This window comes from Miniopterus natalensis, chromosome 10 (genome assembly GCF_054644295.1).
Source record: "Miniopterus natalensis isolate mMinNat1 chromosome 10, mMinNat1.hap1, whole genome shotgun sequence".
In the NCBI taxonomy this organism is placed as follows: domain Eukaryota; kingdom Metazoa; phylum Chordata; class Mammalia; order Chiroptera; family Miniopteridae; genus Miniopterus; species Miniopterus natalensis.
Window position 1 is genome coordinate 38,589,403 of NC_142090.1, and position 13,267 is coordinate 38,602,669.

The 13,267-nt window shown below is 37.2% G+C and overlaps 1 protein-coding gene across 3 annotated transcripts in view; it reads right to left on the bottom strand.

Moving 5' to 3' along the window:
- Positions 1–13,267, bottom strand: part of SUGCT (succinyl-CoA:glutarate-CoA transferase) — an 841,499-nt gene that overhangs the window by 702,549 nt on the left and 125,683 nt on the right. The window lies entirely within an intron of this gene.

Consider the following 13,267-nt stretch of genomic DNA (forward strand, 5'->3'; position numbering starts at 1 on the left):
GACAAGAGACAAACAAGGGCCCAGCAACTCTACTTTTGGGTATTTATCTAAAGAAACCCAAAACACTAGGTTGAAAAGACATATACATCTATACATTCATTGAAGCATTACTTACAACAGCCAAGACATGTAAGCAACTTAGGAATAGGATAAAGAAAAAGTGGTGTGTATATACAATACAATAGAATATGATTCGGTCTTAAAAGAAGAATGAAATCTTGCCATCTGCAACAAAATGGATGGACCTAGAGGGTACTGTGCTGAATGAAATAAGTCAGAAAGAGAAAGTCAAATGCCATATAATTTTACTTATGTGTAGAATCTAAAATAACAAAATAAATGAACAAGCAGAAGAGAAACAAACTAACAGATACACAAAACATTTTGAAAGTTGCCAGATGGCAGGGGGGTAGGAGGATGGGTGGAAAAGATTGAAGGGATTAAGAAATACAAATTAGTAGTTACAGAATAGTCAGGGGATATAAAGTACAGGATACGGAATATAATCAATAATATTGCAATAACTATGTATGGTGTCAGATGGGTACTAGATTTACTGGGGTGATAATGTCATAAGTTATGGAAATATGTAATCAATTGGTTGTAAACCTAAAACTAATATAATATTGTAAGTCACCTATAATTAAAAACTAAAATATTACAGTGGGGGGAAAAAAGAAGAAAACTGAAAAATACTGTTTACAGTCCTAACTGGTTGAATCTGAAGATGTGAAACCTAGGTATATGGAGAGCAGACTGCTTCCTTATTGAAAAAAAAAATACAAGTATAGGTGGACCCATGCAGTTCAAACCCATGTTTTTCAACAGTTAACTGTATACAATGGAATATTTTTAGGCCAAAAAGGAAATTCTGCCATTTGTGGCAACATGGATGAAGCTAGAGGGCATTATGCCAAGTGAAATAAGTCAGACAGACAAAGATAAATACTATACGACCTCACTTACATAACAGGGTATAGGGTATTAAAAAATCTCACATTTAATTAACTAACTAAGCAAGAATTAAATATACTAGCAAAACTAATAGTCTAAAATATTTACAGTTTCATATTAAACATGTTACAGGAAGCAGCAGTTCCAATTCCTCTTTTCACCAGTCTTGACCACAGGAATACAGCAGATGTCAATGGCTAGCCAGGCCTGCAACATCCTGTCCCCAGAAATAAAACTCACAGAGAGAAAAAACACCAGAGGCTGACACACATAAAAAAAGCATCAAAACCACCCCAAAGCTGTAATTTGAAATTGTACATCACCAGAATTCCTTAGTTCCCTTCTTTCCACAATTACCCTTATAAAAGCCCATGAGCCTACTATCTTCTCAGGTTGTCTGCACCTGAATAAATCACTTTCCTTCTATCGGCACCTGTGTCATGTGTTTGGCTTCATGGGGGCAGGCAAAAGAATGTGAGGGTTGTTTCGGTTGGTTTCAATCACATGTATAGTCTAAAAAAATTTTTTTTTTAAAAGTATCTTTATTGATTACAGACAGAGGAAAGGAGAGGGAGAGAGAGATAGAAACATCAATGATGAGAGAGTCACTGATCAGCCGCCTCCTGCACACCCCTGACTGGGGGGATCAAGCCCGCAACCAGGGCATGTGCCCTGACCGAGAATAGAACCCTGACCGCCTGGATACTAGGTCAACGCTTAACCAATGAGCCATGCCTGGCCAGGCTAAAAAATTTTTTTAATTAAAAAAATATCAAGAGGCAGAAAACCTGAATAGGCTGATAACAACTAATGAAATTGAAGCAGTAATCAAAAAACTCCCAGCAAACAAAAGTCCTGGAACAGATGGATTTACAGGCAAGTTTTACCAAACATTCAAAGAATTAACACCTATTCTATTCAAATTATTCCAAAAAATTCAAGAGGAGGGAAAACTCCCAAACTTTTTATGAGGCCAGCATCATCCTAATCCCAAAATGAGATAAAGACACTACAAAGAAAGAAAATTACAGGCCAATATCCCTGATGAACATACAGGCTAAAATCCTCACTAAAATACTAGCAAACTGGATCCAGCAATACATTAAAAAGATCATACATCATGATCAAGTGGGATTTTTTCTGGGGATGCAAGGCTGGTACAACATCCGCAAATCAGTAAATGTGATACATCACATAAACAAAATGAAGGATAAAAATCATATGATCATATCAATAAATACAGAAAAAGCATTCGACAAAATCCAGCACAGATTTCTGACAAAAACTCTCAGCAATGTGGGAAAAGACGCATCATACCTCAACATAATAAAGGCCATATATGACAAACCTACAGCCAACATCATACTCAATGGTCAAAAACTCAAACTATTTCCATTACAAATAGAAACAAAACAGGGAGGTCCACTTTCACCACTCTTATTCAACATAGTACTGGAAGTCCTTGCCACAGACATCAGACAAGAAGAAAACATAAAACGTATCCAAATTGGAAAGGAGGAAGTAAAACTGTCATTATTTGCAGATGACATGATACTGTACATAGAAAACACTAAAGGCTCCATCCAAGTACTACTAGGTTTGATAAACGAATTTGGCAAGGTAGCTGGATACTAAATCAACATCCGGAAATCAATGGCATTCTGATACACCAACAATGAACTCTCAGAGAGAGAAACTAAAAAAACAATACCATTTACCATTGCAACTAAAAAAATAAGATACTTAGTAATAAACTTAACAAAGGATGTAAAAGACCTGTACTCAGAAAACTAAGGGACACTGGAAAAAGTAGAGGAAGACATAAACAAGTGGAAGAATATACCATGCTCATGGATTGGAAGAATTAATGTCATTAAAATGTCCATACTACACAAAGCAATTTATAAATTCAATGCAATTCCTATGAAAATACCAACAGCATATTTCACAGATCTAAAAGAAACATTTCAAAAATTTAAATGGCACCAAAAAATACTCTGAACAGCTGCAGCCATCTTGAGAAAAAAGAACAGAGTGGGAGGGATCACTTTATCAGACATCAAACTGTACTACAAAGCCACTGTAATTAAAATGGCCTGGTACTGGTACAACAACAGGCATATAGGTCAATGGAACAGAACAGAGACCCCAGAAATAGACCCACACCATTATGACCAGTTAATATTTGACAAAGGAGGCAAGAGCATACAATGGAGTAAAGACAGTCTCTTCAATAAGTGGTGCTTGGAAAATTGTACAGATACATGCAAAAAAATGAAGCTAGACCACCAACTTACACCATACACAATAAACTCAAAATGGATAAAACACTTAAATGTAAGTCAAGATATCATAAAATCCTAGAAGAAAACATAGGCAGTAAAGTCACAGACATCGCACGTAGAGGAATTTTCACTGATACATCTCCTACAGCAAGAGAAGCAAAAGAAAATATAAGCATGTGGGACTGCATCAAATTAAAAGGCTTCTGCACAGCAAAAGGAAACAGCTTCAAAATACAAGGGAACCCCTCGGTCTGGGAAAACATATTTGCCAAGGATGTATCTGATGAGGGGCTAATTTCAAAAGTGTACAAAGAACTCATACTACTCAGCAAGAGGAAGACAAACAATCCAATTAATGGGCCTGGAGAATATTATGCTAAGTGAAATAAGCCAGGCAGCAAAAGACAAATATCACATGATCTCGCTTATATGTGGAATCTAAAGAACTTAATAAACTGATGAACAGAACAGATTCAATGACATGGAAGCATAGATGAGTCTCACGAGTGTCAGAGGGATGGAGGAGGGCGGGTGGGTGGAGGGGGAGAGAGTAGCCAGAGAGTTTATGTGCATATATACACAACACAAGGACACGCACAATGGTGGGGAGAGGGACTGGGGAGAGGGAGGGGATGGGGTGGAATGGGTCACTGGGGACAAAAAGGGACATCTGTAATATTCTAAACAAAAATGGGCAAAGGACCTGAATAGACACTTTTCCAAAGAGAACATACAGATGGACAAGAGACATGAGAAAATGCTCAATGTCGCTAATCATCAGAGAGATGCAAAGTAAAATCACAATTAGGTGTCACTTCACACCTGTCAGAATGGCTACCATCAACAAATCAACAAACGACATGTGCTGGTGAGGATGTGGAGAAAGGGGAACCCTAGTACACTGCTGGTGGGAATGCAGACTGGTGCAGCCACTATGTAAAACAATATGGAGGTTCCTCAAAAGATTAAAAATGGAGCTGCCTTTTGACCTAGTAATCCCAATTCTAGGAATATATCCTAAGAATCTTCAAACACTAATCAGAAAGAATATATGCACCCCTATGTTCATAGCAGCATAATTTACAACAGCTAAGATCTGGAAACAGCCCAAGTGCCCATTAGTAGATGAGTGGTAAAAAAGCTGTGGGACATATGCACCATGGAATACTATGCCGTTATAAAAAAGAAGGATGTCATACCCTTTGGGACAGTATGGATGGACCTATAGAATATAATGCTAAGTGAAATAAGCCAGGATAAGAAAGAAAAACATCACATGATCTCGCTTATATGTGGAATCTAAAAAATTTAATAAACTGATGAACAGAATAGATTCAATGATATGGAAGCACAGATCAGACTGACGAATGTCAGAGGCATAGAGGAGGGCGGGTGGATGGAGGGGGAGAGATTAACCAAAGAATTTATATGCACATATGCACAACCCAAGGACACGAACAATGGTGGGGAGAGGGACTGAGGAGACGGAGGGGACGGGGCGTAATGGAACATTGGCGAGAAAAAGGGACATCTGTAATATTTTAAGCAGAAATTTAAGAAAAAAAAGCAAAAAACAAGCTCATAGATACAGAGAACTGACGGGTTGTTGCCATAGACAGGGGTGAGGTTGGGCAAAATGGGTAAAGGGGCTTAAATGGTACAAACTTCCAGTTATAAGTTAGTCATGGGGATGTAACGTAGAGCATGGTGAGTGTATTTAATGTTACTAAATTGTATATTTGAAAGTTGCTAAGAGAGTAGGTCTTAAAAGTTCTCATCACAAGAAAAGAAAAATTGCAACTATGTGGTGAAAGATGTTAACTAGATATTGTGATGATCATTTCACAGTATATATAAATATCAAATCATCATGTTGTAGATCTGAAACTAGTATAATGTTATATGCCAACTATATCCCAATTTTTCAAAAGGTGGTTAATCTGTCTTAAATACACTAATAATCTTAGCAACCTCTGACTAGTTTAGCCACAGCATAATAGGCTAAATCACTGCTACCATATTTTTCAAAATCAAATCATATCATCATTAGCTGTGTATCAAGTACCCAAAGTCAATGGTTTTCTACCTTTTTCTAATCTTCCCTAGCAAACATAGAGGCCGTGAGACATACTCATTGGTAACAGTGGTTCTCCAACTTATCTCAAAAGACTAGGTGAGTCTGCCATTTGACGAATAGTAGGTTGGGCTTTGAGAATACCACTGTAAGCAAGAACAAACATAATTCCTGCACTCATGAAACTTACAGTCTGAAAGAGCAACATGAACAACAAATATAGACACGCAGCCAAAATGGCTGGAATATATGCATTACCTTTGCACTTACTGTACCCTCCCTTTGTAAAAACCCTACCAGTGATTCCACTTACATCCAACCCCACCCCCAGAGAACCATACAACCACAGACTTCAACATTGTAAATCACTGTGTTAGGTGCTAGAAGAGAATTAAACTCTACAAGATCATTTTTTCCAAAGCTAATTAATTAATAATTGACACATATGTAAAGCAATCTAGGTAGAGATCAGGAGACAAAACTAGAGTCCCAAATCCAGGCTAGGCTATATAATTTGTAAGTACTGGTGCAAAATGAAAAATGTAGGGTCTCTTGTTCAAAATTATTTAGAATTTCAAGGCAATGACAACAAAACATTTAAACTAAGCTTAGGGCCCTCTGTGACTGAACAGGTCATATACCCATGAAATCTTCACGGAGTCCATACTTATCAGATGTGCAACCTTTATCCAGTCACTTATCTCAGGTTCTTTACAGATGTGAAATCAGGGGAAGAAAAAAGCCACTTTCAGCTTCTTCCCATAACTAACATTTGTGTTTCTCTGTTAAGGACATAGATCAATCAGAGTTACTTTAACATTTTATATAATCATTAAAATTCTGACTATGACTCAAAGCTAGTGTTGAAAACTCATACATAGAGCTGCTCCAAGATGGTGGCAGACTGAGTGGAAGCTACACTGACACTCTCCCTGGACTAATCTGGATTTACAACTAAAACATAGTAAAACCATTCTGAAAACCAAGTAAAAACAAGCTGGAGAGCACCTTCATAACCAAAGAGGAAAAGTGGTGACTGCAAAGAGACCAGTAGGAAGTGGGGACCCGAGAGGGCTGGCTGGGCTCCCGCAGGCAGCAGCTGAGGGTCCTGAGGGACATTTCAGCTGTGTGGGGTTCCCACAGAGGACTCTGGGGCATAAACCCCATGCTGGGCTTCCCAGCCAAGAGCATAAGAACTGAGAAAGGTGCCTACATAACATCTGGCTGTGGAAAGCAGCCAGGTTTCTGTCTGCCAGGGAGAGGCAGCTGGGACTTCAGACACCCTCTTAAAGAGCTATCGCAGAATGTTTCTTGTGCAGCCACTCACCTTGGTCTCCAGCGCAGGGGAGTGGAGTGGACTGACACTGTGTGGGGAGAATCTGGGGAGAGTCATTCCCCCAGACTGTGGGGGACATCTTTCTTGGGAGGCAAACATTCAGCTTTTGCCTGAGGGGGGAAACAATTGCCCCATCCTGCTGGAGAGCCTTTTGCCCTGCTCAGAGGAATTTCTATAGCCTAAGGCTTGTTAAGAGACTGATAGCAACCAGCCACTCCACCCTGTGGAGCTTCTACAGCCTGAGGATCATTAAGAGAATTAGATTAACAAGTCTGCAGACTGAGGCAGACCTCAAGGTGCTTTTAGTTTTTGCCTGATCTGTTTTGGGACCCCGCCCTAAAAAAAGCAGACTTTCGTGTGCATCTCGGTCCTTTCCAAACACATCCAGCCTCAGCAGTGGAGACCTGAAGCCTGGGGTTGTTTATAGGCCCAAACAGTGTACTGAGGGCCAGTCAAAAACTGCATCTGACATTGGCCTGTACCAGAGACCCTCCAAAAAGGCTGAGAATCCTAGCAGATCTACCTAACATTTAGCCAAAATGGAGAGACCAAAAAACAAGCCCCAAATGAAAGAATAAGAGAAGTATTCAGAAAAAGAACCAAATGTAACAGAGATAAGCAACCTCACAGATATAGAGCTCAGAATACTGATTGTAAGGATGCTCAACAGCATGAAAAAAGATTTGGAAACTATGAAAAATGACCAGTCAGAAATGAAGAATAACATAGCCAAAATAAAGAATACATTAGAAGGAATAAATAGCAGATTAGAAGAAGCCGAGGATCAGATCAGTGAATTAGAAGACAGGGTAGAAAAAATCACTCGGTCAGAGACCCAAAAACAAGAAACAATTAAAAAACAGAAGGACAGTCTAAGGGAGCTGCGGGACACCATAAAATGTAACAATATGCGCATTATAGGAGTGCTAGAGGAGACTGAAAGTAAGCAGAGGATAGAGAACCTGTTTGATGAAATAATGACAGAAAACTTCCCTAACCTGGTCAAAAAAAAAAGCATACAGGTTCTGAAGGCACAGAGAGTCCCAAGCAAAAAGAATCCAAAAAGGCCCACACCCAGACACATCATAATTAAAATTTCAAAAGTCCAAGACAAAGAAAGAATCTTAAAGGAAGGTAGAGAAAAGCAATCTGTTACCTACAAAGGAGCTCCGATAAGGCTGTCATCTGATTTCTCATTGGAAACTCTACAGGTCAGAGGGGAATGGCATGAAGTATTCAAGGTAATGCAAAACAAGGATCTGAAACCAAGGCTACTCTATCCAGCAAGATTATCAATCAAGCTGCATGATGAGATAAAGAGCTTCTGAGACAAAAAACGGTTAAATGACTTTATCACTACATAACCAGAATTACAGGAAATGTTAAAGGCCCTGCTATAATTAGAAGTAGAAATAAAGAGAATGACAAATAGCTATAAAGAAACAAAATGTCAGTGGATAAGTATCTTTCAATAATAACTTTAAATGTAAATGGATTAAATGTCTCAATAAAAAGATATACAGTAGCTGAAATGGATAAGAAAACATGACCCAATATATGCTGTCTACAAGAGACCCATCTCAAAACAAAAGACTCATAGAGGATGAGCGTGAGGGGATGGAAAATAATTTTCCATGCAAATGGAAACAAAAAAAAAAGATGGGGTAGCAATACTCATATCAGACAAAATAGACTTCAAAATGAAGACCATAACGAGAGACAAGAAAGGTCATTACGTAATAATAAAGGGATCAATCCAGCCAGAGGATATAACCCTGATAAAACATATGCACCCAATATAGGAGCACCTAAATTTTTTCAAAAAAACTTCTAGAAGACTTTAAGGGAGAGATCGACAGCAATACAGTCATATTCGGGGACCCTAACAACCCACTAACTTCACTGGATAGGTCTTCCACACAAAAAATCAACAAGGAAACAGTGACCCTAAATGACACACGAGATCAGATGGATTTAATTGACCTTTACAGAACATTCTATCCCAAAGCTTCAGAATATACATTCTTCTCAAGTGCACGCGGGACATTCTCAAAGATACAGCACATGTTAGGACACAAAACAAGTCTCTAGTAGTTCAAGAAGACTGAAATCATATGAAGCATCTTCTTGGATCACGATGGCATGAAACTAGAAATCAACTACAATAAAAACAATAAGACATTTAAACACATGTTTTTAAACAATGAATGGGTTACCAAAGAGATTAAGAAAGAAATAAAAAACTTCCTGGAAACAAATGAAAAAGAAGATACAACAATTCCAAATCTATGGGACACAATGAAAGCAGTCCTTAGAGGTAAGTTCATAACAATACAAGCCTACCTCAAAAACAAGAAAAACTTCTAATAGATTGTTTAACTCTACAACTTAAAAACTTAGAAAGGGAACAACAAGAAAAGGCCAGAGTAAGTAGGAGGAAAGAAATAATAAAGATTAGAGCAGAAATAAATGACATAGAGACTAATAAAACAATACAAATGATCAATGAAACCAACAGCTGGTTCCCTGAAAACTTAAAGAAGATTGATGAACTTTTAGCCAGACTCATGAAGAAACAAAGAGAGAGGGCCCCAATAAACAAAATCAGAAATGAAAGAGGTAAAATAACAACTGATCCAACAGAAATACAAAGGATTGAAAGGAAATACTATGAACAACTATATGCCACCAAGCTGGATAACCTGGATTAAATGGATGAATTCCTAGAAAAATACAACCTTTCAAAATTCAGTCAGGAAGAATCAGAAAGTCTAAATAGGCCGATAACCGCTGATGAAGTTGAAGCACTAATCAAAGGGCTCCCAGCACACAAAAGCCCTGGCCTGGATGGCTTCACAGGGGAGTTTTACCAAACATTCGAAGAAGAATTAACACCTATACTCCTCAAAATATTTCAAAAAATCCAAGAGGGAGGAACACTTCCAAACTCTTTTTATGAGGCCAGCATTAGCCTAATTCCAAAACCAGATAAAGAAACTACAAAGAAAGAGAATTACGGGCCAACATACCTGATGAACATAGATGCTAAGATCCTCAACAAAATATTAGCAAATAAGATCCAGCAATATATTAAAAAGATCATACACCATGACCAAGTGGGATTTATTCCAGGGATGCAAGGCTGATACAATATTCGCAAATCAATAAACGTGATACATCACATAAAAGAAGTGAAAGACAAAAATCATATGATCATATCAACAGATGCAGAAAGAGAATTTGACAAAATCCAGCACCCATTTCTGATTAAAAAACTCTCAGCAAAGTGGGAATACAGGGATCATACCTCAACATAATAAAGGTTATATATGACAAACCTAAGGCCAACATTATTCTCAATGGGCAAAACCTAAAACCATTTCTCCTAAGAACAGGAACAAGGCAGGAGTGTACACTTTCACCACTCTTATTCAACATAGGACTGGAAGTCCTAGCTACAGCAATTAGACAAGAAGAAAACATAAAAGGCATCCAAATTGAAAAGGAGGAAACAAAATTGTCATTATTTGCAGATGACATGATATTGTACATAGAAAACACTAAAGAATCCACCAAAAAAACTACTAAATTTAATAAATGAATTCAGCAAGGTAGCAGGATACAAAATTAACACCCAGAAATCGATGGCATTTTTATACACCAAAAATGAACTATCAGAAACAGAAACTAAAAAAAAAAAAAAAAAATACCATTTACCATTGCAACTAAAGAAATAAAACATCTAGGAATAAACTTAACCAAGGATGTTAAAGACCTTTACTCAGAAAACTACAGGACACTGAAAAAAGAAATAGAGGAAGATAAAAACAAATGGAAAAATATGTCATGTTCAAGGATTGGAAGAATCTACATCATTAAAATGTCCATATTACCCAAAGCACTCTATAAATTCAATGCAATCCCTATTAACATACCAACAGCATATTTCAGAGACCTACAAAAAACAGTTCAAAAATTTATATGGAAGCAAAAACACCCCGAATAGCCACCGCAATCTTGAGAAAGAAGAACAAAGGTAGAGGGATCACAATACCAGATATCAAGCTATACTACAAAGCCATTGTAATCAAAAGAGCTTGGTACTAGCACAAGAACAGACATATTGATCAGTGGAACAGAACAGAGAACCCAGAAATTGACCCATACCATTATGGTCAATTAATATTTGATAAAGGAGGCAAGAACATACAATGGAGTAAGGACAGTCTCTTCAATAAATGGTGTTGGAAAAATTGTACAGATACATGCAAAAAAATGAAACTGGACCACCAACTTACACCATACACAAAAGTAAATTCAAAATGGATAAAAGATTTAAATGTAAGGCATGAAACCATAAAAATCCTAGAGGAAAACATAGGCAGTAAAACCTCAGACATCTCTCATAGCAATATATTTGCTGATATGTTCTCCTAGGGCAAGAGAAACTAAGGAGAAAATAAACAAATGGAACTGCATCAAAATAAAAAGCTTCTGCACAGCAAAGGAAACCATCAACGAAATGAAAAGGGAGCCCACTATATGGGAAAACATATTTGCCAATGACACATCGGATAAAGGGTTAATATCCAAAATATATAAAGAGCTTCTACAACTTAACAAAAGGAAGACAAACAATCCAATTAAAAAATGGGCAATGGATCTAAATAGACACTTCTACAAAGAGGACATACAAGTGGCTAAGAGACATATAAAAAAATGCTCAGCGTCACTAATCATCAGAGAGATGCAAATTAAAACCACAATGAGATATCACTTCACACCTGTCAGAATGGCTACCATCAACAAGTCAACAAACTACAAGTGTTGACGAGGGTGTGGAGAGAAGGGCACACTACTACACTGCTGGTTGGAATGCAGACTGGTGCAGCCACTATGGAAAGCAGTATGGAGTTTCCTCAAAAGATTAAAAATTGACCTGCCATTTGACCCAGTGATCCTACTTCTAGGAATATATCCTAAGGAACCACAAACACCAATCGCAAAGAACTTATGTACCCCTATGTTCATAGCAGCGCAATTCACATTAGCTAAGATTTGGAAACAGCCCAAGTGCCCATCAGTAGAGGAGTGGATAAAAAGGCTGTGGCACATTTACATCATGGAGTACTATGTGGCTGTGAAGAGGAAGGACCTTTTGGCCTTTGGCATAGCATGGAGGGAACTAGAGAGTATTATGCTCAGTGAAATGAGCCAATCAGAGAAGGACAAGTACCAAATGATCTCACTTATATGTGAAATATAATAAGCAAAATAAACTGATGAACAAAGTGGATCCAGACACATAGAAGCTTGGAACAAACTGAGGAATCGCAGAGGTAAGGCGGGAAGAGGGATGTGGGTGGGGAGAGATTAATCAGGGAACTTGTATGTTTATGGGCATGGCCCATGGTCATGGACATTGGTGTGGGGAAAGTCTCAGGATGGGATGGATGTGGGCTGGAAGGAATCAGTGGAGTTAAAACGGGGACATCTGTAATGGTCTCAACAATAAAGATAAATATTTTTTTATTAAAAATAAATAATAAAATAAAATAAAATAATAATAAAATAAAATAATAAAATAGCTACTGAATAAGGAAAAAATAAATAAATATAACCATTAGAAAAAAATCTCATACATAGTATTTCACCTTTAACCATAATGATACTTTTACCTCTGTACACCTCCTTAACTTTGCCTAAGAGAAAAAATAATCTTCAAAGCAGTCCTCTAGATTTACTGTTTTCCTATATATGCAACTTAAATCTGAAGTTCCCAACTGAGGTCTCTGTCTATAAAGTAGTTTTTACTACAGTAAAATGAATATTTGAACAAATTAGATATTTTTTTGTATCCCTAAAAAATTACCTAGTCAGAATCAATTTCCACATATGGTAACAGCAACTGGTTCTGCTATAGTAAAAAAAGAGGCAAAATGTCCATTTGAGAGTGAGTTAACCCTTTTATTCCATTAGTTTAGTATTTAGCATATTATAATTGAAACTATCTAACCAGGGGTTCGTAATCTGGAGTTCATGGAAAGAATTATGGGAACTATAACCTGAATAGAAATATATATGTATATCTTGATTTTCTAAAGCTCTAAATAAAATTGAACATTTTCTTCAATTATGAATGTAGGCAACAAACACAGTACAGGTACCACAGTGGTACATATGACTCGATCACCAACAAACATTATACATATTTTCATATCATATTATAGTTATTGCACCTATCTTAAATGTTGCTTATGCTCAACACCTCAAAATGACAATAGTTATTGGACTCACTGATAGATCTTGTGATTTAACATAAATGGAATAATGCATTAATGTACATGGTATAAATTGTACATGGTATAACACAAAATTGTTTCATATATTGAAATAATTACATTTCAATATAATTGGTTTCCTTGGTAATCCTAAATATATCATTTTGTGCATTTAAAAAGATAATTCTGAGAAAAGGTCCACAGACTTCATCAGACTACCTAAAGGGTCCATAGCACAAAAAAGGTGAAGAAACTTTGGTCAAAAGAAGTTACAGAGCTCACGTGACAAAATGGAAACACCTGTACTCTTGTAATAGATCTAGTCTAATAAAAACTG